The sequence below is a fragment of the Monomorium pharaonis genome, chromosome 4, assembly GCF_013373865.1.
Source record: "Monomorium pharaonis isolate MP-MQ-018 chromosome 4, ASM1337386v2, whole genome shotgun sequence".
Classification (NCBI taxonomy): domain Eukaryota; kingdom Metazoa; phylum Arthropoda; class Insecta; order Hymenoptera; family Formicidae; genus Monomorium; species Monomorium pharaonis.
In genome coordinates this window covers 1494889-1518838 of record NC_050470.1, presented here as the reverse complement: position 1 = coordinate 1518838, position 23950 = coordinate 1494889, and the positions used below count along the sequence as shown (strand labels likewise).

Genomic DNA, 23950 nt, shown 5'->3' with positions numbered 1-23950 from the left:
GAGTCTCGCTAACGTCTCCGAAAGAACCACGGAATTTATTCGCGGGATTGATTCGCGAATGAATGAAGCAGAATAAACGTATCGAAGAAGTAGGACACGCTGACAAATGGGCGCTGAATTACGCAGTTAAATGATTGGAAAATTGTGCAAATCTTATAGTAATATTATCAAATAATAATAAAGTAACTAAACTGCCTTGATATCGCAAACATAAAGGTAAATTAACTAAAGTGACAAAATACAAGCAGCATCATACTGACATTTTTTCGTGATGCGATATAATTATTTGATAAACGTATACAAGAAACTGTTTAGAAATTATCAAAGATCGTCGTTCGTTAATACCTTGCTCAAAGATAATATAATCTTTGAATACATAAATAAAATTTCTACAACGTAAATTTATCTTCAACAAATTTTTTAAATCTATTAAAATTTATATTGAAAGTATATCTGAAAGTTAACCCAGTTGAAAATTAATCCAGTAAATATTTATAAAAAAACTTTTTATATACATATTTATCGAATAATTTATCAGTACGTAGTACGAGAGGGCAAACAAATTTAATAGATTAGGCATGCGATATGCGAATGAATAAAATTCTGTTTTGAAAAGTTATTAATTTATGCTTGATTCTCACAAAGTCGAATACGTTTCAACTGCAATAAGGTTTACTGAGCTTTTGATTCAAATTCTAATAAAAACATGAAAGTTCTCGGTATATGTTTTTCACCGTATCTCCATTCGTGAGTTTTTCTCAAATTTAATGCAAACGACAAACTTTAATCGTCTCGGCAACTCAACCGAAAGCTTTTCAATTTGCAATGGTACGGAAAGTAAGTACAAGATGACGCGATCCACAAGAATGAATTATCGATTATCGATTTCTCCAACGTCTGTTTGTTTTACAAGGAATAACCTTTTAAACCATATAAATGATTTCACCAAATTTGTTAATCATAATTTTAAATGTAACTTGAAACAGCAGCATCTTATTACTATATACTACATATATAGCACGCACGCACGCACAAGATTTGCATCGTTGTATCGCTCATGTGTATTTGTATAATATATTTGAATTATATATTATTTTTTATTAAATTAGATGCCACCTTTCATATTGGCTGCTTCGGATATATATGATCATATCAAGTTTTCATCTTGAATCAGTGTGAAGAATCACCTCTTAAAATCTTTTCAGGACCACTCCTGCGCGCGCGTGTATGTGTGTGTACACGTAGACAGAGATATTTCGATATAAAATTTGCATATATTTATTTTAATGTAGAAATTATTTCACGAATGTTCCTCCAATTTGACTTCATTTTTCTTTTTTATTCAATTACTGTTTTGCAAATTCATTCAGCAAAATAATTAGCGAATTTTTCAATGTTAACAAAGTATCGATTACCTAAGTTTTAACGAGTAACATAAATTGATTTCAGTAATTTGTATGGCAAACCGGTTAACAGTAATTGATTTCGATAAATTGGATGGCAAATCGCTTAACGAAAATTTTACTTCAGATACGGTTATAGATTTAATGCTGAAAGTTTGTACTGTTAGTATAAATGGAGATCTCAAATTAAACTGTCGCTGAAGAAATGCATAGCATGATTGTGTTTACTCAGAAACGTCAACGATTAAATTGCGTTGACAATTTACGATTAGTCAAAATGAAAATTCTCAAGGCATTTATAATTGATATCGCAAAATTAGTTTGTTAAATTTTTACGCCAATTAAATATATTTTTCCGACATGATTGCCAATAAAAATTACAAGTTTATATAGATGTGAAACAACATGATTAAAGCGACTAAAAGGATCATAAAGATTACTGCAGCTCTTTGACAATTTTTTATGATAAACTGAATAAATGTAAAGTTCTGTAAAAAAATTTTTCTTTTACTTATTATATATATAAATAACCCTCAGAACTACACTTTTGCACACTTATTCAGTTGGTCGCAAAAATTATCAAAGACAACTTTCAAGCAATTTGATTCTCTAGCCTCCTTAAGATCTCCCAAGCACCACAAATTGCGATTATTTTGTTTGTTGCAAAAATATGTCGCAATTAAATTAATTGATGGAACTTGAGATAGTATAAAATAAGAACTATTGAATTAAAAAAAAATAGATATGAAAAAGTATATATACATGTACTAGGTTTAATATATTATATTCTAATACATACCAAACTGATAATTAATATTTTATGTTACATGGTATAGATAATAAATTGTGTGGATAATTATGTATAAAGAAAAAATAGAATTGATATTAAAAATAAGAGAATCAGACGTGTGGCAACTATTCAATCAATTATCTGTCGTTAAATATTTATACATCTATAAGCAAACATAAAAAGACCACCGTTTTGATTCGAATGGTCCTTCCTCCGAGGTCGAGGCGAGCCTCAGGAAAAATTTTGCGAGAAAAAAAAAGAAGTAAAAGGGAGATTGTGACGTATCGGCGAGAGCGAAAGCGGCCGTGCTGCTTTGACGATTTTTCTCGCCACGGGAAACGTACCAAGGTTACGTGGACGTTTTGTTGCGTCTCACGCCTGGGGCGCCGATTTCTCGTGCGACTCGTTATATCGGACATCGCACCGCATGAAAAACGGCCATTCTTACGTAACACGAATGACGAAAATCGGACGGACGTAAATTCGTGATTGTTATTCGTTCGACAGCTCGCGAATTTAATCAGAATTCACTTATTTATGTCCATTCCTATCAAATAATAGATTAACTTTAATCTCAAAAATAAAGTTTGGTGTGTGTGTGGGTGTGTGTGTGTGATTCACTCTTTATCTTTTTTTAGTTCTAGTTTTAAAAATTAGATGGACAATTAAATCGAGATTAAGATTAATCTACAGTGTTAAAAATGAACGTTGAACGATAATATTTAAAAGCCTGCATTCTTACAACTCTTTACAACGAAATTTGAGAGAGTTGCTGATAAATTATCGTATAAATTAGATAAGCTTACCTCCATTTACCCCTAAGTTTACCTAAAGATTATAAATAAAGATAAACATATGCGTCACAGAAACAATTCCCCTCGATGAAAAACAAAGAATGAGTTTTTTGATCGGTTGTGTAGCTTCCTCGGGGGAAAAAAATAAATATCCCGATAAAAATAACGTGCGCTCGTTTTGTAAATATTTGTCGTCTATCGACTGGTAAAATACTCGTCGCACGCAACCTTAGAATTTGTTTACGTGACAATGCGCACGCTGCGGATGATAACGTTCGCTGACCTCTCAAAATAGCAAGATACAGCACAATCTTATAATTAGGAGGAATTCACGAGAGGAGTGCGCCAGCTGTAGTTAAATTATCGCGCCGTTAATGCCAGGACAAATAGACTTACGCTCGAAAAATCTCGACAATTTACCTCTCATAATTGCCTCTGTCGCACGATCAACGGAAAAACTCCATTTCTTACTCTCCTCGCCCCGAGAAATTACCTCGCAGATTACCGGACACCCTGTACAATGAGCTTATCGCCGGCCCACGGGAGGCCGCCTTCCCCGTATCATCGCTAATACCTTCGCTCCAAAGCGCGTCCGGCAAAAAAAAACGATAATTTCCAGGATCTCCGTCCCTTCCCGCGAGAACGGTAATTTCTTTGGAGTGTGCCGCGCGCCGCGGCAGTCTCGGCCGTCTCGACCGATTTTACACCGAACCTCCTGCCGTAAAAGCGCGCGCCTCGGAGACGCGCGCGATGTGTCCCGAGGCATAAACCAAGGCGGTTTTTTCGTACGCGCGCCACTGCCGCCGGCTACGTGCACACGCACGCGAGAACGAGGACGACGAGAGAGAAGCGTTTATCGCCTATGATCCGTCACCTCCCGCGCACATGCTGAAGAGATTAAGGCTTTTTGCGCGGTCGCTCTGTCTCTCTTTCTCTCTCTCTCTCTCCGTTGTGAGCCGGTCGCTCGAAAAATCGTCCTCCGTCGCTCCCGCGCGACGCAGAGGAGAGAAGACGGAGGAGAGAATTCACGGAAAGTTTCACTCGCTATATATTTCATTTGCGTTACTCACCAGCACGGCTGTCGTCCGCGCCGTCGGCGAGACTTCGGGATCCGAAGCGGATAGGAATTTGGGGACTACGTACCTGCAAGCAGAAAGCGGTCCCCGTTAATACACCGCGCACCAAAGTCTTTGTCGAACAATGCTCGGATCAGGCGAGAGACATCGACACCCAGTTGATATCGTGCGCGAAACTATGGGAATCCCTGAATTTTTCCACTACTCGATAGTTCGCGGAATCGCAGAGGTGGGAGGAATATTAAACTCTCCTGGCTGAGAGAAGCTCCTCTTCTCGTAACGGCGCGATGAAAAAACCGCGGGGCGCGCGGGGGAATCTAAATATTTTTACCGCGCGAAGATAACCGATCGCGCAGGCGGCGGCCCGGCATTCCGACGGCGCGTAGAGGAAGAAAGAAAATAAAAAAAAGAGGTCTCACGCCTCGAAGGTTTTGCAACGCGTAACGTACGCGGACAACGCACACAGGCACACGCGGGCAGCGCCGTCGTCGAACGTCAGCGCCGTTGAAAAACGCACGGCACAAAAAAACTCGACGCGCGCGCATTCCCGTCGGTTAACGCATCGTCCGGCCGACGAGTGGCCGGCGTGGCGTGGCGTGGCGTGGCGTGGCCTCGTCTCGTCTCGTCACGCCACGAGGGACCCGGAGGCTTCCGTCGTGTCGAAATTTTGCGTGAGCTCACCTCGCGAAGCAACCTGGAGTCTCGAAACTGCCTTCCTCCTTCTCCGTCCGTGCGCTCCGACGGACCGCCTTTGCAGGTTAGGTTTTCGCCGGCTCGTGTGGCCTCTCGTACGGGAACAGAGCCCGGTACGTGCCGACCTTCCTGACGTTCCGTCGTCCCGAGGACCCGACGAAGATCTGACGACCGGGACGCGATCGCGCACCGTCGAACGCGACACACACGTGCAGCACAGCCGCGGTTATAATCACGGGAAATTGACTTTTTCGAACAACGATCGCTCTCTGCGTAACCGGCGCGCGCGCTCCGTCCTGCCGTACACACCCGACGCCGCTCGAGGCGCGCGCGTCCTCTCTCACCGTCCCGCCTCCCGCCGCGCTCGGCTACGTTCGGCCGCGCTCGGCTCGCCGCGCCGGCCGTTCGCCGTACACGAACGTACATGTATGTACGGGACGCGTAGGTGGCCGTTACGCCGCGCGCGCGTTCCGACGAGTCAATTCTCCCTCTCGGACGGAAGGATGACCGCTCATTCTGCGACCTTTTCGGTAAGCCGATTGTAGAAATTTCGCCTTCTATCGTCCTGCCGGTTCTCTCGAGTCGGCTCGATTCAGCCGGCCTGGTAGAGAACAGCGAGAAAGGAAGCGAGCAAGCGGCTCGTCTACTTGACTCTCGCGATTCAAATTCCAACATGGAGGACGTTCACGTCCGAGTGGAAAGAGTGCTAGGCGGGAAACGTCTCTCGCTTCCTCGTAAAGCTCACTCTACTACAGAGCATCTAAATGAGATGAATGCGCTAACATGAACGGCGGGACGCCCCGGCGACAACCGAACGAGATCGCGAATGATGGTACGCGTCTGATTTACGTAGGATAACCTCCGAGCGATCTTTCGACAGTTGCGGGAGGCAAACGGCCCCCCCCCCCCTGGAACGCGAGTTCGCGAGCTCACGTAGGGGTCGTCCTCTCGGAGAGCATACCTCGCATCGTCGCATCGTTTCTCGTCGGGTTCGCGCGCGTCGTTCATTCAAGCGATGCTTCCGAGGCGCGCGCCAAAATAGACCCGCGCTATTTACGCCGGTACAACTTCTCGGATCCTAAAATGCAAATTCACTCTCAACTACCGCTGCCTCCGCAACTACGTACCGCCAACTACGGTAGCTTACCGACCAGCGCTTACTGTCGCATCTCTAAATTATCCTAGATACTAATTGTTCGATGTAGTGGAAAAGTTTAAAGTTGAATCTTGTACATGCTCGTTATTAATCTTCCCGGTCGATTCAATAATATAAATCCTCAGTGAATAAAGTTGCGATAACTTTTAAAGGCTTCCAATAAAATTCAAACGACAACGCACGCAAACACATCCACGCTGGACACAACGTGGATTTGATTATCCTTAAAATGTTTTTATGTTGCGGCGCGGCCGTTAAAAAAATATACATATAAAAAAATGGTCGCAAGCGGTCGATTGAAAACATTCGAATGTCATGCCACGGCGATTGACGATTTAATTCCCCCTTTTCCCCCAAGGTCTCCACGCCGAGGTCGGATCGTCGTCGTCGCGCGCGACGGTTTAACGCTCGATCGAGTCCCTGGACTTTCCACGGTTCGTTTGCATATTACGCACCCGCGAACATACCGGGCGAGCGCATTGGCGAGCATATTATGGCCCATTGCACGCAGAAAGATACTCTCTACTCCCCCTCTGTACGTAACGTGCCGTGCGGGCGACGCGCACGTGAGTGAGTCCGGAATGCCAGACATTTCGACAGCCTTCTACGCGCCGGCAGCGTAGGTCGATAAAATTGCGTGCAATGGATCATACGTACACACGCGGTCATGCAAACGCATTGTGCACTATCCGGTATTTCGTGTGAGGCGAATATCGGCTTTGTCTACTTGTGCCGACCATAGGATATTAATGTGTCAATACGACCCTTATCTTTACATACATATTGTCCACTGGGTGCGGCCTGAAATTGTGTTAAAATCAAATTCGGGAGGCGTTATTTAACATAAATTGAAATTGATTAATTTTTACAAACTTCTCAAAGATCAAATTGATGTAAGAAACGGCAGAAATTTTTATACTAATCGTGCTCTAATTTTCAGATCTGTATTCAGATCTACATTTAAATATTTTTAAATATTTTAACAAATCCTCTTTTCCGTGCGTACTTATAACTAAATATTAATCGGTAACATGTATGCACCGTCTTTCAATGATAATATGATTGATTCCGGTGAGAGCTTCCTCCTGCCTTCCTCTTTTAATCGAAATTACTGAAAAATACTCACTGATGAATAGTCACTGATGATCAGTTAGCACTGCAAATTAGTCAGATTTCAGATTTGGAGAGTTAAATATTTAGAGAGTTAAAATTAAGAAATTTGCAAAACTCGAACAATTCGACTTCGAAGTGACTCATATCTCTTTCTCGCCACGTGTAATCGGAAAAATCTGTGCGGAATACCGAATAGAAAAATCCGAGTTGGTAGAGAGTTTCAAAGTGTGTTACACGTGGGATAAACTTCAGGATGCGTAAATGGGTTGAAAATTTATTCTTCCGACAAACTCTCTCGGGAGAAAAATCGAGATATATTCTATTTCGCACGAATATATTCTGTATAATAATGCATGACAGTTTCATTCTGAAAGTTTGATGGTCGCATCTGAGCACTTAACCTGATCTGTTTTGACCGTAACCAAAGAGGCTTAACTTTACATTAATTTTTCACAGCGCACTCTCACTAATCCCTACTCCTTTTTACGGAAGTTATTTGAAGGGCTTTATGTCTGTCCTTTCATGTCGCGCTTAATCCCGACAAACACAAAGAGTCATTATAATTGGCAGCCCCTCGGTTAATTAACTCTGTTTAGCAATTCTCTTTCCTCTTAAATCGTAATAAACTGTAATTCAGATAGAAAAATAAGATTTATTTTAACATAATCGAATTAAAGATGTATTCTTTTATAATTTCCACGGACGGAAAACTTTTGCAAAATAAATATAGTTGGGTATTTCGTAATTCCTGATGCCGCTAATCTCATGAATAACCGGTGATAACAAGTAACTGATTACAATAATGCGGATACTGCGAAAGAAAGGATGTTGTGCAATTATAAAAAAGTATCTTTTTGCGCAGGAACAAGTTGCAATTGGTGCAAGGTTGTGACTTACTGGAACATACGAAAGTTACATAGTCTCGCAGTGCGTCGCAATAAAGTAACGATATCCAATGAATAAGTTCCTTCGACAAGAACTGACATCGCACACTCGCGGAAAGGCGTGGGACGTGATAAAACACTGCGAAAAAGTAGGTATGTACGTTCCCGCTTTCTTGTTGTTATACATAAGAAACGAGTCCTCGTTCGGAACCACGACGAGAGTGAGAGTAATCCTGCAACTTTCGTTTATTCCCGCCCGGCAACCTCATGATGTCATAAATATAACCGCGTATCGTAATCCGAATTGGCATTCTTGGCGGTGAAAGGTACCACGATGGAGAAAAGAGGTTGATGCTGGAAACGAAAACGCTGAAACCATACCAGCGTTTCTCAAATGCAAAATTTTGCATTAATTTATAAAATATTTCATTAAAGGGGGTTTTCCGCTCAAAAAGGTGGAAGGCAATTATGTGACTTTTTATGTTTTTTAACGCTAAAGTTTTTAGAATTGTAATTTTTTTAATAATAAATAATGAACAATTTGAATTACACGTTTACGAGCCATGTGTTCATTGTGACATCGTTTAAAGAGGATTATATAATTCACGAACATTTTATATTATATGAATATTTTCTACCAAATAATTTTAAATTGCACTTCTCTTTACATGAATGTAATTTTTTATAATTTTAATACTTTTTCAGCGATTAAATTATTTACAATTTTCTTTTCCATATGGCTCAATGCTATTTTAAAAAGTTAATTAAAGGAAACTATGTGATTAACAAGTTGGAAAATATTTAGAAAATATTACATAATAACAATAAACATTTTTAGAACTTGATCAAGTTTATATATCATCTGAAAAGATTACAAAATCTTAATAAAAACGTTTTTTTTTTTTTTTTAGGTATTCCACAAAGATTACTTTTGAGCACACAGAATGAGGTTTCGTTATGAAACAACTCCGGAAAGAAGACTAAATAAACAACTTCGAAGAAGTGAAGGTATATAACGTTCGACAAATTACAAAAGTTTGCGCTGCAGCGGAAATAACACAGAATTTCGCTATTTCAACAAGTTTGTATTTCATTTAATTAGCGACTTACTCTACCTTCACCGTTATTCGCTTTAACGTCAATCGATCGATTGCGCAAGAGTTAAGTGTGTGCTGTCGTTTTCCAAGACGATTTTAATCCACGAAAAACCAATGTAAAACTGAACGAACTGATCTTCGAAGATAGATGTGGAAATACAACTAATTTCACTTGAGTTGCTTTCCATGTTCTATTCAGGATCAAATTTTTGGGGGGGAGAAAATTTTACTTGGAAATGTTTTGAGATCGTTAACGTATCGGGAATACTCTGATATCGGATTAGAAACGTTTATGATTTTTGTTTACATGATTTTTGTAGCTTAAGTGGTCTAAGAGAGAAACAATTTTTGCAGCGAAACTGCAACCCCATATAATTTAATAAAATCGCAAGACGATACTAACAGAGAAGCGATGTAACAAAAAGACCTTTCAACGACAATAAACCTAAATTATGACATCATTAGTGTATGTCGATCAAAGGGTGAGAAAGGCCCACTCCTGTAAACTCCTGTAAGCTATTACATAGTACGATTACGCTAATAAATAACGGGGTTGAACATACGTGCGTAATTAATGACGGGCGCGCGTGTCGTCGTGTGATTTGCACAGCTAATAGTTTCCCGTAAAACCGGTATCCGATCGAAGGTCTCCCCGCCCTTCCTCGCGCGCGGATATTTTAGTACGCCGTGCATCAGGTTGCATCCTGTCGCCGCGCCGACGCGCAATTTCCTTCCGCACGCGACTCGGCGTTCTGGTTTAACGTATCTCCTAGACCGGAAATGACACGCGCCAAGCGTAAGACGCCGGAAGCCGTTTCGTACGTAAAATTCTTGATCCCGGAAATCGTAGGCGAAACGACCGAAACGTAACTATCGGTCCGTGCCGATCGTGAAAGTGATCGCGTGCGAGCTGGCGAGCTGACCAGCGAATCGAAAATTGTTCCGAATATCGCTCTATATATAGAGGTTGAGCATTCTTTCTTCGAAGACGCTTCCCGAAAGGCACGAGAATTGTCTCCTCCATCTCGCGAATGACTTCCGAAGCAACCGGTGGTTGACGCAAACGAGGTCACGCCGTGACACCTCGTCTGTTTCCAACCCTTTGAGATTCTAACAAAAGGTACAAGGCGGAATCGCAATAAAATTGACGTAATTTTTCACCCAAAGCATTTGTGTACGGTAAACGGGCGAGATATTAATGAATTGTCAACTTTTCCTTTGATTCGTAAAAATTAACGGAGCATTTGTTTCCCAGTGACAGATTGACAAATTGCGAGGGCGAAGGGTGAAAGTAAATAAATGACAAAATCAAACGTGAATAATGCAATATCCGTCTGACGCAAATGATGAAAAATAAAAGAGATATAATTTTATCAATATCTTCCAAGTGGATTGCAATTATTATTTATTTTGACTCATTAGAGCTAGGAAAATTTATAATCAATTTGAATTACTAATTGAATTTATACACCTCTCAATTTGATTCTAAATTGTTCGTATATTTCTGTCTTGAAAAATATTTTGAATCTGAATCAGATCAAATAGACTAAATTTGAACGAGATATCATGAAAAGGGAAAAAATAAAAGCTTATTTCTATTTTTAAAAAATATATTTTTGCATAAATGTTTCTTCATATATCAACTGTTTCATAAAATTTTTAGAATATTCATTGAATTGTTCCGTAATCCAACCGTTTGATTTATTAAAATTTCATTCTAAAAACTATTCAAAGTTAAAAAATTAAATATTCCTAAAATTCCTGAAAGTCTCTAAACCTGAATTAATTAAATGTTACTGATTTATAACAGTACTATGTACTTATAATCGTAATAATCAGTGATTGTTCATTGTCTTTCAGTGAATAACATACTAATTTCGATTTAAAGTATTTAACAAGTTTGACATGTAATCAGAGGCTATGTTTGTGCTGTACTACTTGTACTACTTGTGTTATTATTAAGTCTGGTATTATAACTCTTAAGGTATTTATGATGTCTAACAATAAGTAGAAAATTTATTTGTGCGCAATTTTTGCGATAAGGTAATTTTTCTAAGTCGCGAGGATAAATTCTCCTTAAAAGGCTCGCGGGATCTAGATCGGGAACGACATATATTGGCATAAGTATCTGGGCCAAGTGAAACTGGTTATGGAAAAGCCTTGCCCCGACGATGCTGCTTTTCTTTCGAAAGATGGCCAAACTGGTTTTGACCTTGGCGAAGATGGCCTCGATGCGGCTACGCGAAGAAACGTTAAGATCGCGGCGCATTCTTCGCCCTATATATGAGAGTTACGTTTTCATTTGATAGAAAAAAGTGCAACGGAAGAGACATAAACAGCAAACTAAATAATGAAAACAGTAAAAATAAATAGCGAAAGTTTATGAATAAACGAACGTTTATTGTGCATCGGCTTACGTTAAAATATTAATTATGTTGCCAATGTGAAAATTTTAACGTAAAGCACCAATCTCTACTATAATAATAATAATAATAATATTATTATTATTATAATGTAGTACATATAGATATTGCTACAAATGATGTTTCACTGTGATTTTATTCTATATAACGATGGTTATTAGTACATATAAATTAAATTTTCGCTATAATTAAAGAGTTGCGCTGGAACGTCCTGAATAATGAACGTTAATGAATATTAATCTACATAATAAGTAATACAATAAACATGAAACATTCAAAAGTGAATTCTAGTAACCATACAACTTTTATTGAAACGAAAAAGGCTTTATCTTTATTTTTTACGTAAAGTATTATTTTTTATAACAAAAGGAAATCTCTAATTTCATAATCATGATAAGAAATCATCTTTAATAATGTCTTTAATGCATCATTTTCTTCAATATACAACGCACAAATTAAGTGAAATAGCTTGTGTATTTTTTACCCTGCGTGTTTAGTTACATAAAAAATTTAATAATGTCCAGAATTAACAAGATAAGCGATTAATGTGCAGATGCTATATCTATGCCTAAGATTCGCAAGTGTCCTCAAATTTCTTTTTCCGCGCGTTCAATTAAATTCCATGAACATGTATCCTGAAGGTGAATGATGCCGTCGAATGCTGACCGAGACTGAGTCCTAATTTTCGACAAGACTGAGCGACTCACCACCGTGATGTATGGCGTACCGCCATATAAGGCGTATAATAATACGAAGTTAGAGACTGCGATATCCATGCCAGGCCTGCGCTCTCTCTCTTTCTCTCTCTCTCTCTCTCTCGGCAGGTCTTCGTGCTGAGAGCGGAGGAAGCTCGTGAAGCCGAGGACTGTAAGACCGCGTAGATCCCTCTTCGTGGAAGTCTCGTAGGGACGCGGGGGAGCCAACGAGGCATCCTCTTCCCTTTTTCTTCCTTCCCCCTTCTTCCCTCGCCGTTCCTTTTCTCTCGTTTGCCTTCCTTTACCATTCGTCCTTCTCTTACCAACGTGCGCGTTTGCACTTCCACTTATCCTTTTCGTCCTTTCTGCTGGAACGGAGAAGGCATTCAAGCCGTCCCGCTCTCTTCGTTCCTTTCGGATCATACGATCGCCTTTCTTTTCTTCTCGCAATGTCCTTGTCTTTTCCGTCTCGCGCAGTTTCCTTTTGCTTGTCTTCTCTTCTTCCTGTAGCCATGATTTTCTCTACGAGGTTGCTTCTTCCGCTTGTAATTACTGTCGATATGTTCTGTCTATGTCGCCATTTGTGAATTTCTTTTTCTCATACACTTTATTTTATTTATCTCGTTCTTAATGAGTTTTAAATCTCACAAGCATTTTATTGTGAACTGTTGGAAATGCTTTTGAAACTTCTTTAGACTATTCATGGATTTGTATCGCAAACTCTATTGTTTCTCTCCTCCCCTTTCTCATATAATTTTCTTCCTCTTATACATTTTTTATAATTTCAATATAATACCTCTTCATCTCCCTACTTATTACGATCTCTTGTGACCTGTGGAATTTCTTGTATCAACATATTTGCCATTTATATCCGTCATTTCCCTTTCATCTCGCGCTGCACCTTTCTCGCTGCATCCAGTTTCGCCTTCTCCATCGTTTCCATCCGCCTTCTTTCCCGGCTGGGGCAACCATTATATACCTCGCGATACGTCTCGCCGCCTGTAGCGACTGCTGCGACCGTGCAACGTTGCATCCCGTCGACTGCATTCCGTTCAAACTACCTCGGACGACTGCGTCTTTTGATAGTCGCAATTCGAAGAAGGAGCTTCCCTAGTTTCAGATAGTCTTCCTTTGGTTACTTGCCAAGTATAGCTTTGAACAGCAGCTTCCATATAAATGCGATACACATGCCAATGTGTTAACAATTTTAAATTTTTTCACCGTGCTATCGTAATCGATATGCAACTTGTTTGTAAATTTGTCCAATTGAAGTTCTTTAGACGACTGATCTTGTAATTTGAAAAAGTCGATTTATTATCAATCAATCAGATAAATCAATTCTGAAAAATCAACAAAAATTTAATAAGTTTATATTATTTTATACCTAAATAACAGTTCCATAATAAATGTAATTATTGCTTGTTTATGTTATATTAATTTTGATTATGATGTTTTCTAACTTATTTTACGATTAATAATTTAAAGAACAATATCTCGAGATAAAAAATTAATATAAAAAAATCATTATTTATGCATATCGACTTGGTCACTTTTTACAACATTATTCGAAGGAAAACTTCTTGCCTCTGTTACCTCTCCAATGATGCGAGTGGTCGGAAAAGTCGGGAGGAAGAAAGAGGGTGCGTGATGGATCTCGGGGCGCCCAGATCGCGATTCGGGGCTTTAGGCCCCGAGCCACACAGATCCCAAAGAGGACAATAGACAGACCGTTAGACGCGGTGCAGAGCAAGGTACATCGGACTGAATCTTGGCCTGGGAATGCTTGAACGAAGGGCATCTTGAGGGACCTCGACCCGAGTCGAGGGTCCCGCCGGGGCTTGGAGAAACTGGTTTACCTGCCACCTTCTTCGTCGTCCTCTCTTTTCTCCGGACGTGGCGGTTCCGTGGCGATGGAACGGCGAAGAATGCAAAGACGCAGCAGCACGAACGTCTCTCTTTCTCTCTATCTCTCTCTTGAAGAGAAGACGACAATAATCGGCTGAATTTCTTCACAGTTTACTCTAGTTTTTCGTCGACCACCAAAATTCCACAAAGTATGAGAATAATCCGTTATCTGATATTATCCGGAAGAGCATTTAAATTTGAGCTGATTTTATAGAATGGTATTGGCTGTGTCTTTGTGTTTTCTGCGATAAAACTCATTACAATACGAGAGATTTCCAATTCGATATCTCGAATGTGAATTTTTTCTTCGAAAATTTTAGCTTTCTTTATAGACTTGTTTAGATATGACGATAAGTCAAACATTGGTTAATACAATGGTAATAAAGATAATATCTTTGCAATACGTTCCGTTTCTCTCCTGCGCTCCTCGCTGTCTTGTAGAACCTAGAATTTTCGTGTGGAGGGGAGAAGAAGGTTTCACGGGAGCTGCGTGGTAACTGAGAACGCGCATTTAAATTGCAACTTAGGACACGGGAACATTGTAACGGGAATTTCTTCCGATGGCTTGGCTGTGATTCCAAATGGGAATACATGCACACGAAGGCACATAAATGATGTTATCTAGGGGCGCCTGCACGCTGGAATTTCTAATATCGGACATAGCATCGAGTCGAATATTTTATCCTTTAATCTCTGAGTAATTTCAGATGATATCTTGAATAGCTGCAAGCGGTTTTCAAATTGCCGGGTCACAGTAATAAAGATGTTTACAAAATTACTTAAAAAATATATCTTTACATACGGGGAAATCTCTATAAAATGGATTCCACCTACAATTTTGTTATTTCTTTATTTTAAATTAAATTAACTTACATTAAATTAATTGTTTTGATAATACAACTTTAGCAGTATTTGACATTTTATGATGTCGTTAATCTTTCTTTAAATTTATTAATCTTTCAATAAAAAAAAAATACATTTTTAAGTAGCACTAAAAATTTATTATAAGTTGGGAAGTTTTTATATATCGGAAGAATTTTTGGAATCTTGTGAAATATTGTTTGCAACAGATTGCTACAGATATGAGCATATCGCTCGCGGTATCGTATTATTAACAACAGTACAACTTACGTCATCTTCGAATATTCATTTAAGAATTTATTAAGATTTATCGGCGAAATGTCAAATGTCAGCCGTGTTTAATGATGTAACCTAGTTTACTTTGCTTTAAATTTTCTTTATTTGCACCTTTTTCTTGAGACTGATTAAAGTTTTCTTAAAACTGATTAAAAATTTTAAGTATCTTTCTCGTAATAATAGGATCGTATATTTACATGTAATTCGTGTATAAGTATGTATCTTTGTTATTAAAATAAGGACATAACTTCGTGTACTTTTTATTTTTTATTATAATTTATTATAAACTCCTATTGACGACAAACAGTTATCAAAATTTATTGTAAAAATATTGATTGAATTATGATTTGTAATAAATATAATATCTTTAAAATAATAATATACGATACAACGGGAATAGTTATAAATTCTATATTAAATGTATAAGTAGTATAGTGATATCATGCGTGTAATTATAATTGCAGATTAGTTACAATTAATTGAGCTGATTCACGTTTACAAGTAGTGTCCTGCATTATTAATAAGTTAATTTAATCACTAATTTTGCTGCCTTCTAATACTATCAATCAATATTGTATTTAAGTAGGAACAATTTATATCTATCTTACAAATTTGTACAAGGCTAAAGACAATGTTGATTCAATTGCCACTTGCGTATGCAGACCATTAAATCTCGTTAAAGGATTTATAGATTTTAATTATTTGAAGAGAAGTGCATGCAGCAGGAGGAGGAAGAGAAGGAAGTGGAAATCTTGTTTCTCCGAGGATAAAGAGATTTCTCAATGAGGATTTTCTCTTCTATATCGAGAACTTATTATTTCGGATTTTCTTGAAGAGCGGAAATCTTCTTGTTACATCGCGCGTAAAGAATTTCCGACGGTTCAGAATTGAAGCTTGTTGCTTATTTGCGATTATAAAATCTACACACGTGACTTGCACACGACTAATTACATCGGCGTGGTCTATTGCTCGAGAACAAGATTTCCGCGCTTGGTTCAATTACACTTTACTTGATTCTAATCTACTGAAGGAGGGATTAATTGCATCGTGATGAAAGTGCGAAAACTCGATGTTTGAAGAATATTCCCATGTCGCTAATTACCAATGTGATAATACTCAATTTATCTTTTCTATGTACGGTGACATTATTAAATTTTTGCTATTGTAGCAATGAAAGGAAGCAAATTTCCTGTTTATGTGATTTGTTATTTCATTTTTTAAATTGGTATATAATTGTCGAGAATTTCTAAAATTTAAAAAGATCTTTTTCGAAGCCCGATATTTTGTATGAAATTTTATTAAAGACGCGCATTGACTTCGATTTCAACGAGAAATCCATAGTTGAAAGGCCTCGTGGTGAATTCACAAGATCCTTTTGTACAGGGCACATGTAAATGCGAGTAAATGCACACACGGCCGAGTACGTATAAAGGGAATGAATTAACATCAGTAATATATGCGATCCTAGAATTTCCGCAATGCGGCGCTGTTTAGGCTTGCATGCATCTCATCATGGCGTGCGTACATAGAGAAAAGTCACCAATACGGGTATACCACTTTGTTTTTGGATAGTATTTTTTAAACAAAAGTTGAAAAGAAAATTTTAAAAACAGTATTTCTGTATTTATTTATCCATTATTTGCATTATTTTAATACTAAAAAGTGTCGAATATTATTTTAACACAAAATATTTAAACAACACAATCTTATGTCAAGTTAAAAAGTATATTAAAAAGTCAACACAAAAACTCTAACAAGAAAGATTTCAACACAAGTACAAAATGTTTTTTGTGATACATAAACGTTTAATTAAATTATTTCTAATAGAGAGAGAGAGGGGGGAGTATATGATGAGTATAGGATGATAGGGGGAGTATAGGATGAGAGAATGAAAACCATAAATCCTCGCGGAAACTCATCTGTCACTCAAATATGAGTGACAGGGCAATCAAAGTATTAACGCGGCAAGCGAGCTAACTACCCCATTTAATGACATTTGTGGCATCTATCGCATAAGATCGCTGCGGTAATACGAGAGAGCTTCAAGGGGTCATTGACGGTGGAACAAAGGCTATAATGGCGCGAGATTTTGGCACGGTATCCGGTCGAATGCCGTGAGCCACATAGATGCTTGCCAGGATTCTACAAGTGGTTGACCCTGGCCGCGAGACGGCACGACGCAACACGACGCGACAGTCTGCCCCGCCGCAGGTATTGATACGTGAACGCGAACGGAAAGTACATTTGGTCATCACCGATCGCTAGTCGCCGCTTATTGAACGGTTAAACATTTTGCCTCATATTATTTACCTCGCAGTATAATCTCTCGTATTTAGGCACTATATTACTTCGGCTCTATATTAACTTTATCGCGTCGAATACGCCGTGCTGAATCCATTAGGGAAGTTCATAATTGTGCAACGCGGAAAGGGATCGATGCGACTACTCTGAAAATGCCTGTTCGAGAAACAAGGAGCGAGAAACATCCTCCTCGCCGAAGGAGATCGGTCCATCGGGTTGTTGGGTTTGGAATCCCAATAGACGTGGATGAACCCCGGCATTCCGGCTCGTACCTCATCATTTGAACGCGTCTGCGATCCAGCGCGACGATGAATTTTCGTGTCATGGACGCGAACGCGCGGCAATAGATATAGCCGCAGAATAAATCAATTGCTTGCGCGTACTTTTGCTTACGGCGCTATAAAAAAAAAAAAAAAAAAAGAGAGAGAGAGATCCATGCACACCTCTGTACGCGACTATTCCGTATCCGTCTGGCGGATACGTCACGTCCATAAATCGCGATAGATTTTTGATAGCGGTGATGATATATGTTCCCGAAGAATGCGCGAGATTTGTCGAGCCTTTTCCTGTATCTCGGACTATAGCATAAATCGCAATCCCGTCCACGTGTATTTGATATGGTTTCCAGAACGTTTTTCAGCTTTTTTTTGCGGATTTGCAACTTTGCTTCATGGTCCTAACACATACGCTAAAAGTTACATGAGCAACGCGTTGAGCCACCATGTGAATTACGAAATATTTCTTTCTTTACTTCTAAAGCTTTAGAATTTTATTTTTGAAAAAACTTTCAAAAGTTTATTAAAAAATCGTATCTGTTCTAACTCGCTTTTATACTATTTTGCATTCAGTTTTTGCATTTGAGACATATGAATTGAATTGACTGACAATGACCATTTATTATCTAAAATTTAGTTTCTCAAATATTTACGAAAAAAATATTAATTTTAATTTATAAGGTTTAGCTTAAATAAATTGATCCTTAAGAATTTATACGAAATGATGACGTCTAATCATAAATAAATTCCTTTAATTAACTAGCATGAATGGAAAATAAATTGAAAATACATTTCGGACAGGACTAGTTATACATTTTTCAAGTTGACGATAAAAATTGCCATTACTCGCAAAATGACATTGACATGAGACCATTTCGTACTCTCTACTCCGCGGGCACGTTCGCCATTGCAAAAGCCCAAACATGGAAAGATCACTGGTAGAGTAAGCATAGTAATGACATCATTCGGACACACGTGTAACGTCCACCTGCGCCGTACTCGCGATATGTTTATGAGACGAACGGGACTCTCAGCGCTCGCACTTTGCGTCTAGCTTACAATTTACACATTTTTCCGGAGTATAAACTATCTGATAACTGCATGTAGACATCGTTATGCATAACAAGAAGAAAACGAAAACAAATAACCGTGACACATTTCTTGACAGAAAATTCTGCATTAATATACGAATTTAAAAGAAAACCACATCTCTATACCAAGAAACGTAAAATGTCAAATAAATAAAGTACTCCGTCAATTGAACGATAATTAAAATAAATATTTTTTATGATAACGTAAATGATTATTTAAGATGGATTATTTAAGTCTCGTGTTTGCATTTATTTTGCAATTCGCAATCTGACAATAAAGGTTAAGAAGGAGATTATATTTTTTTAAGATAACTTTTTTATTTAGAATCAATTATCAGGATCAAATTGTGTAAATTATTGTATATAATCCATATTTATTTATTACATTTATCACTGTCCGCTTGTCGTTTACATCAAGCACGTTTTGCGCTGCGAAGTCATATACACTGTGTTTGCATTTTGTTTGTGTAGTATTGCACATAATTTCGTGGTTAAATACAAGCTAGTGGATTAATAAAGTAAGAAAACAACATTCACGTTACTCTTGAAATATTTCTCGATACAAGGGATGATAAAGATAAACAACTCATTGCAAAATACAGAATTAATTTGGCTTTTACTGAATTAGTATACTGCCGTGTTTCATATCGATGGTATTACGCTATTATGTATATCAGATCGCGTTATCTCATACGGTGTATTTCATTTATTTATGCAATAATATTATGATATTTTATATCTCTTGTATTATGCTCTCGATATAACGCCAAATTATTATGCATAATGATATACAAAGATTTTTTTACATTTGTATAATTAACGCATTCTGTTATTAGCGAATTCAACATAGGAGAAAACAGAAAAGATATTTATTGTGTATATACATAAATACATATAAAAATATTTATTTTATTTTATATACACTAAAATACATTTTTACATTTTATTTTTAGCACGTTTGTATTTATATTTTTAATATTATCACATAAGTCTCTTTATGTATATACATATATATGTATAATTGAATAACAATAATATTTATTGTCTAATAATGGAGAGCATTGCAGAATTTAATCATTTAATTTTACTTTTTTAATTGTACGATACTGTATTTTTTGCTTTAATTTTGATTTCAGTGTTCTCCGTGGATATGATTCGTGATCGATGATACGGCATAGACACAGCGCATGTAATTACATATTAAATTGGTAACATCACCATCTTTCCGGCGCGAGTCTCCCATGCCCTCGAGGGACCGAAAGTTGGATACGGTCCTCGGACGACATAATGCAATTTCGTCTGCAGCTCTCACGGAGATTTAGGATTCTGCGCGTCGTGCCATACGACAGAACTCTCCGTACATTTTGGATTTATTCGAAAATTCATCCAACGATGTGTAACAGCGACAATTCTCTAACTCGGCAGTTTGATACAGCAGACCGGTGAGTAAAATCCATTTATTACAATTAAATCAAAATGCAACGACAACTGAGCAATATTAATATTGTCAGACAGTTCATCTTCTTACTAAATGAAGAAATCATTTTTATCTGATTAGGAATCAGACATAATAAGAAGGGAGGGGAGATTTAAAGTTGGCTAATTTATACAAACTATTTAGCTACTCGTATGTTTATTCAAAATATCATTACAAATTATATCTTCATACAATTGAACTTAGAAATATCAATGACAATAAATATTTTATTTTTTACTTGGCCATAAAATTGACTTTTTGTCAATAGCGTATCTTTTTTTTAATTAAAATATTTAAAAAATTAACTTTAACACGAGCTTGCCATATCGTCTTTCATTGTTACAGTTTCATTTTGCGTTTGGCGAGCTCTCTTTAAATTACTTTTTCACAACACCACAACTCAACGTTTATTTGTTTCTAAAGTTAATATTGATGTCCAACCAAGTTCAATATTTTCTAATTTTATTAATATCATTATACAACGCAAAATATCATATGTCTTTTATAAAAAGTCTTCTGAATATTTTTTGCTTTAAAACAGATTTTTCACAATTTTGAGTAAATCTTTTAAGTAAATTTATTTTTATGCAAAGAAAAAGAGAAAAAGTTGAATTAAATCGAAAGTGAGTGAACGTGGGACGGGGGATGCATTAGATCTTAATGTACATTTAATGACAACATTGCGAACTTCCAAGGGGGTAAAAGCCTCTTAGATCTGTAGATGGGGTCAATGTCTATCCGCTGTTTTCTTCCCTCCTCGCGCCTCCTTCACGCGAAACCATCAATCGTCAGGCGATGTATCCCGCGAGCAAGACCTCGAATGCGATTTGCTTTACAAGCTTCTTCGATTTCGCGCGAAGATTAAATGCCATCCTTTGCGAGAGTAATCACGATGGAGTGTAAGAACATTGCGCCTCGCTGAGTTTCACTTCTTGGAAGCTTTAACCATGAACAATGTGAGCTTCTCCCGTGGAATAAAAGTATAATTCTAGCTATCGCAATTCTTCATCGTATTAAGTTCAATTCGCGTAATAGATATCTAATATACGGTAATAAATTGCTATTAAAATCCTTCTTTTTGTTTTACGAAGCTCCATTACATATAATCTAGATGGAGTTGGGATCACACGATTACGAAATCCCTGGTAGTCATTTTCAGAAATTACAGATAACATTATGTAACGAAACGAAGAAGCCAATCTTTGCTGAATTAATTAATTAACGCACCGTGCTAATAAACGTTGTCCTTTGCAAGCGGGAACGATGGTTACTCGAGTCCGGTCAGCGTTCCGCGAAGTTAATTGGTTTTTATCGTGACACAAACCACCATTTGCCGTTATCATTAAATCGCGAATTTATCATGACCAGTGTATCATATTACCCAGCTCGCACGGCTCACAGGTGGCAGCTGGTTTTGTTGTCGTGCCAGAAATCTTCACGTCGCCACGAGGTTTCGGTGAAACTCCGCAAGAATATAATTTAATTTTAGACGGTCACGAATCAGATTTTTTTTTAAGTATGCTGTTAAACGTAGTAGAAATCTACACTTACTACCCTGTCATAACTGATTCTTAACTTGTAAAATTATGATAGCGTTAACGCTATCTGTTGTGAATTATTATTTTTGAACATATCTGAAAATAGCAAATATTTATTTATAAATGTTATATAATACATATAAATATCTAAAAATCGATTTTTATATTAAAACAATATTAAAGAGGTATACAAGATACATAAATAATAAGTAAATTTCATAAAGATGTAAAAAGGAGCATATAAATAGTTGGATACATAAAATAATTTTTTTTTATGAATTTGCAATGCTTTTCAAATATACTCGAAGTAAATACAAGAAATTTTCCTATTCAGAAAGTTCTCTTAACCCTTTCAAATTATATATTGGCAAAATGTAGCGTGTCGAATTTAACTGTTTCGTCTTAACGGCGCCGTTTTCAGCGTACGAACCGGCGAGTTTCTCGCGTTACATTGACGTTGCATCGTCATAGTGTATACACATCAGCGGCGGCGAGGCAGTTACTTATGTTTGCCAAGCATTAATCATGCACTCGGCTGGAAGACTGTTTCTTCCTTCGCGCACATATAGCCTCCGAGCTTTCTCCGAGTGGCTAGCCAAGCTTTCGCCTTTGCCGATCTTTCGCGAGAAATAAGCAAGCAGAGCGGTAAGAACGGTTGTGAAACGACCGGACTAAAATCACTACGAAACGAAACATTGCTATACATTTATGTCTTTATCCTATGACGCGGTAACGGATTTCTTTCCTAAGCTCAAATCTGGTCGGAGACCTATACGGAAACGAACTTCAAATTACAACAACAAGTCCAGAGCGTAAAACAAAGTTTTCCTTTCTGCGTTTCTAGTTGCTTCCGAGTATACACTCACCGCAGGCACTTGGCTGAACACTCGGTCGGATACTTGAGCCTCTAAGGAGCGGATAGTTTAAACTTCGGCTGCTCGGTTTACAAGTAGTCTGCCGACGCTACTGGCTGCCATCGGTTGTAACAGAGTTGGTTGTAACCGAGTATTAGGTTGCATTTGGACTGTAGGTCGATTCGACAAAGATACGCGCAGCTTAATTCAAAACGGAGTCTTTCACGGCAAGTTTCCTCAGTCTCGTCGGTCATTATTGATTCGCATAAATAATACGAATTTTTATTCATTACTCAGGTAGTAAATACAAATAATACATACAGTATAGTATATCCACATCATGTATCGTAATTACAATCTCTTTTATGAGGTGTCTTATTTCTTCAACATATAACGCAATATGTTAGAAAGAGTTTTTTAAAAGTCTGATTAAAACTACAAAATAGATACATCATGACCAAGATCATTCGAAATATTTTCATCTTCTCACACGATTTTCAGCACGAAATTCTCGTGCGAGTGCATCCCGTTTTATAGGAAAATGCACCCGCTTTTCCGCTTGTGCACTCGCGCAATGTCTTCTACCCTTTTTCCTCGGGTCGATAGCCGCGCCGACGATTTAAATTGAGCCGTCGAACGATCGAGTTAATGGAGAACGGAGATTGGGCCAAAATGGGCATATCGGAACGACGCGGAAGAAGCGTAATTGAACGCGACCGAAGTGGCTTACTTGTAAGACGATCTATAAATACATACGCGGCCGCTGCCTGTTCTCTCTCTCTTTCTCTCTCTCTCTCTCTCCTTCACCGTCGTAAGCTTTGCTTTATTAATTCATGTTTCCTCGTGCCTTCGCGCCTCGCGTTTCACGCCGCTTCACTGCGCTGTAACCAGCCGTCACTATCCCAGAGACTCGTGGCCAGTTGAACTGTATGTCGGGCAGGTCAAATAATTTGATTCAAAGTGAGCAGAGATATTAATCTGATACAAATAGCCGAGAGTCATTGTGTTAGAAAGAGAAAAAGCATTTATTAAATTAGATAAGATCTTTTTGTAGCTTAATTGATCTTGAATTGATTATTCTTAGTTACTTCAAATAATGTGCACTAAGATGCAACAAGTATTTTATATATTTAAAATTAAGTATAATTATCTGTGTATACGTAGCATAATTTGAAATATTTCTTATTTTTAATCAATTTTAATTGAATTTTATGTTTATTTGAACGATTAATTTATTGAAAAAAAATT

At 37.9% G+C, this 23950-nt stretch overlaps 1 protein-coding gene and 1 long non-coding RNA gene across 4 annotated transcripts in view; one reads left to right on the top strand and one right to left on the bottom strand.

The window, feature by feature from the left end:
* LOC105838240 (brain tumor protein) overlaps positions 1-23950 on the bottom strand; it is an 87398-nt gene that overhangs the window by 55975 nt on the left and 7473 nt on the right. The window contains exon 2 of one of the 3 annotated variants that reach the window (XM_012683660.3): positions 4058-4130. The exons of 1 other annotated variant lie outside the window; for it this stretch is intronic. The gene's annotated coding sequence lies outside the window, so the exon portion shown is untranslated. Of the gene's footprint in view, positions 1-4057; positions 4131-4744; positions 4841-23950 lie in introns of those variants that run through there. One more of the 3 variants, XM_012683659.3, reaches the window with a different exon arrangement.
* Positions 5025-17887, top strand: LOC114253936. The gene is made up of 3 exons (XR_004962835.1): positions 5025-5286; positions 7888-8062; positions 8821-17887. It is a non-coding gene; the product is annotated as an uncharacterized LOC114253936 (long non-coding RNA).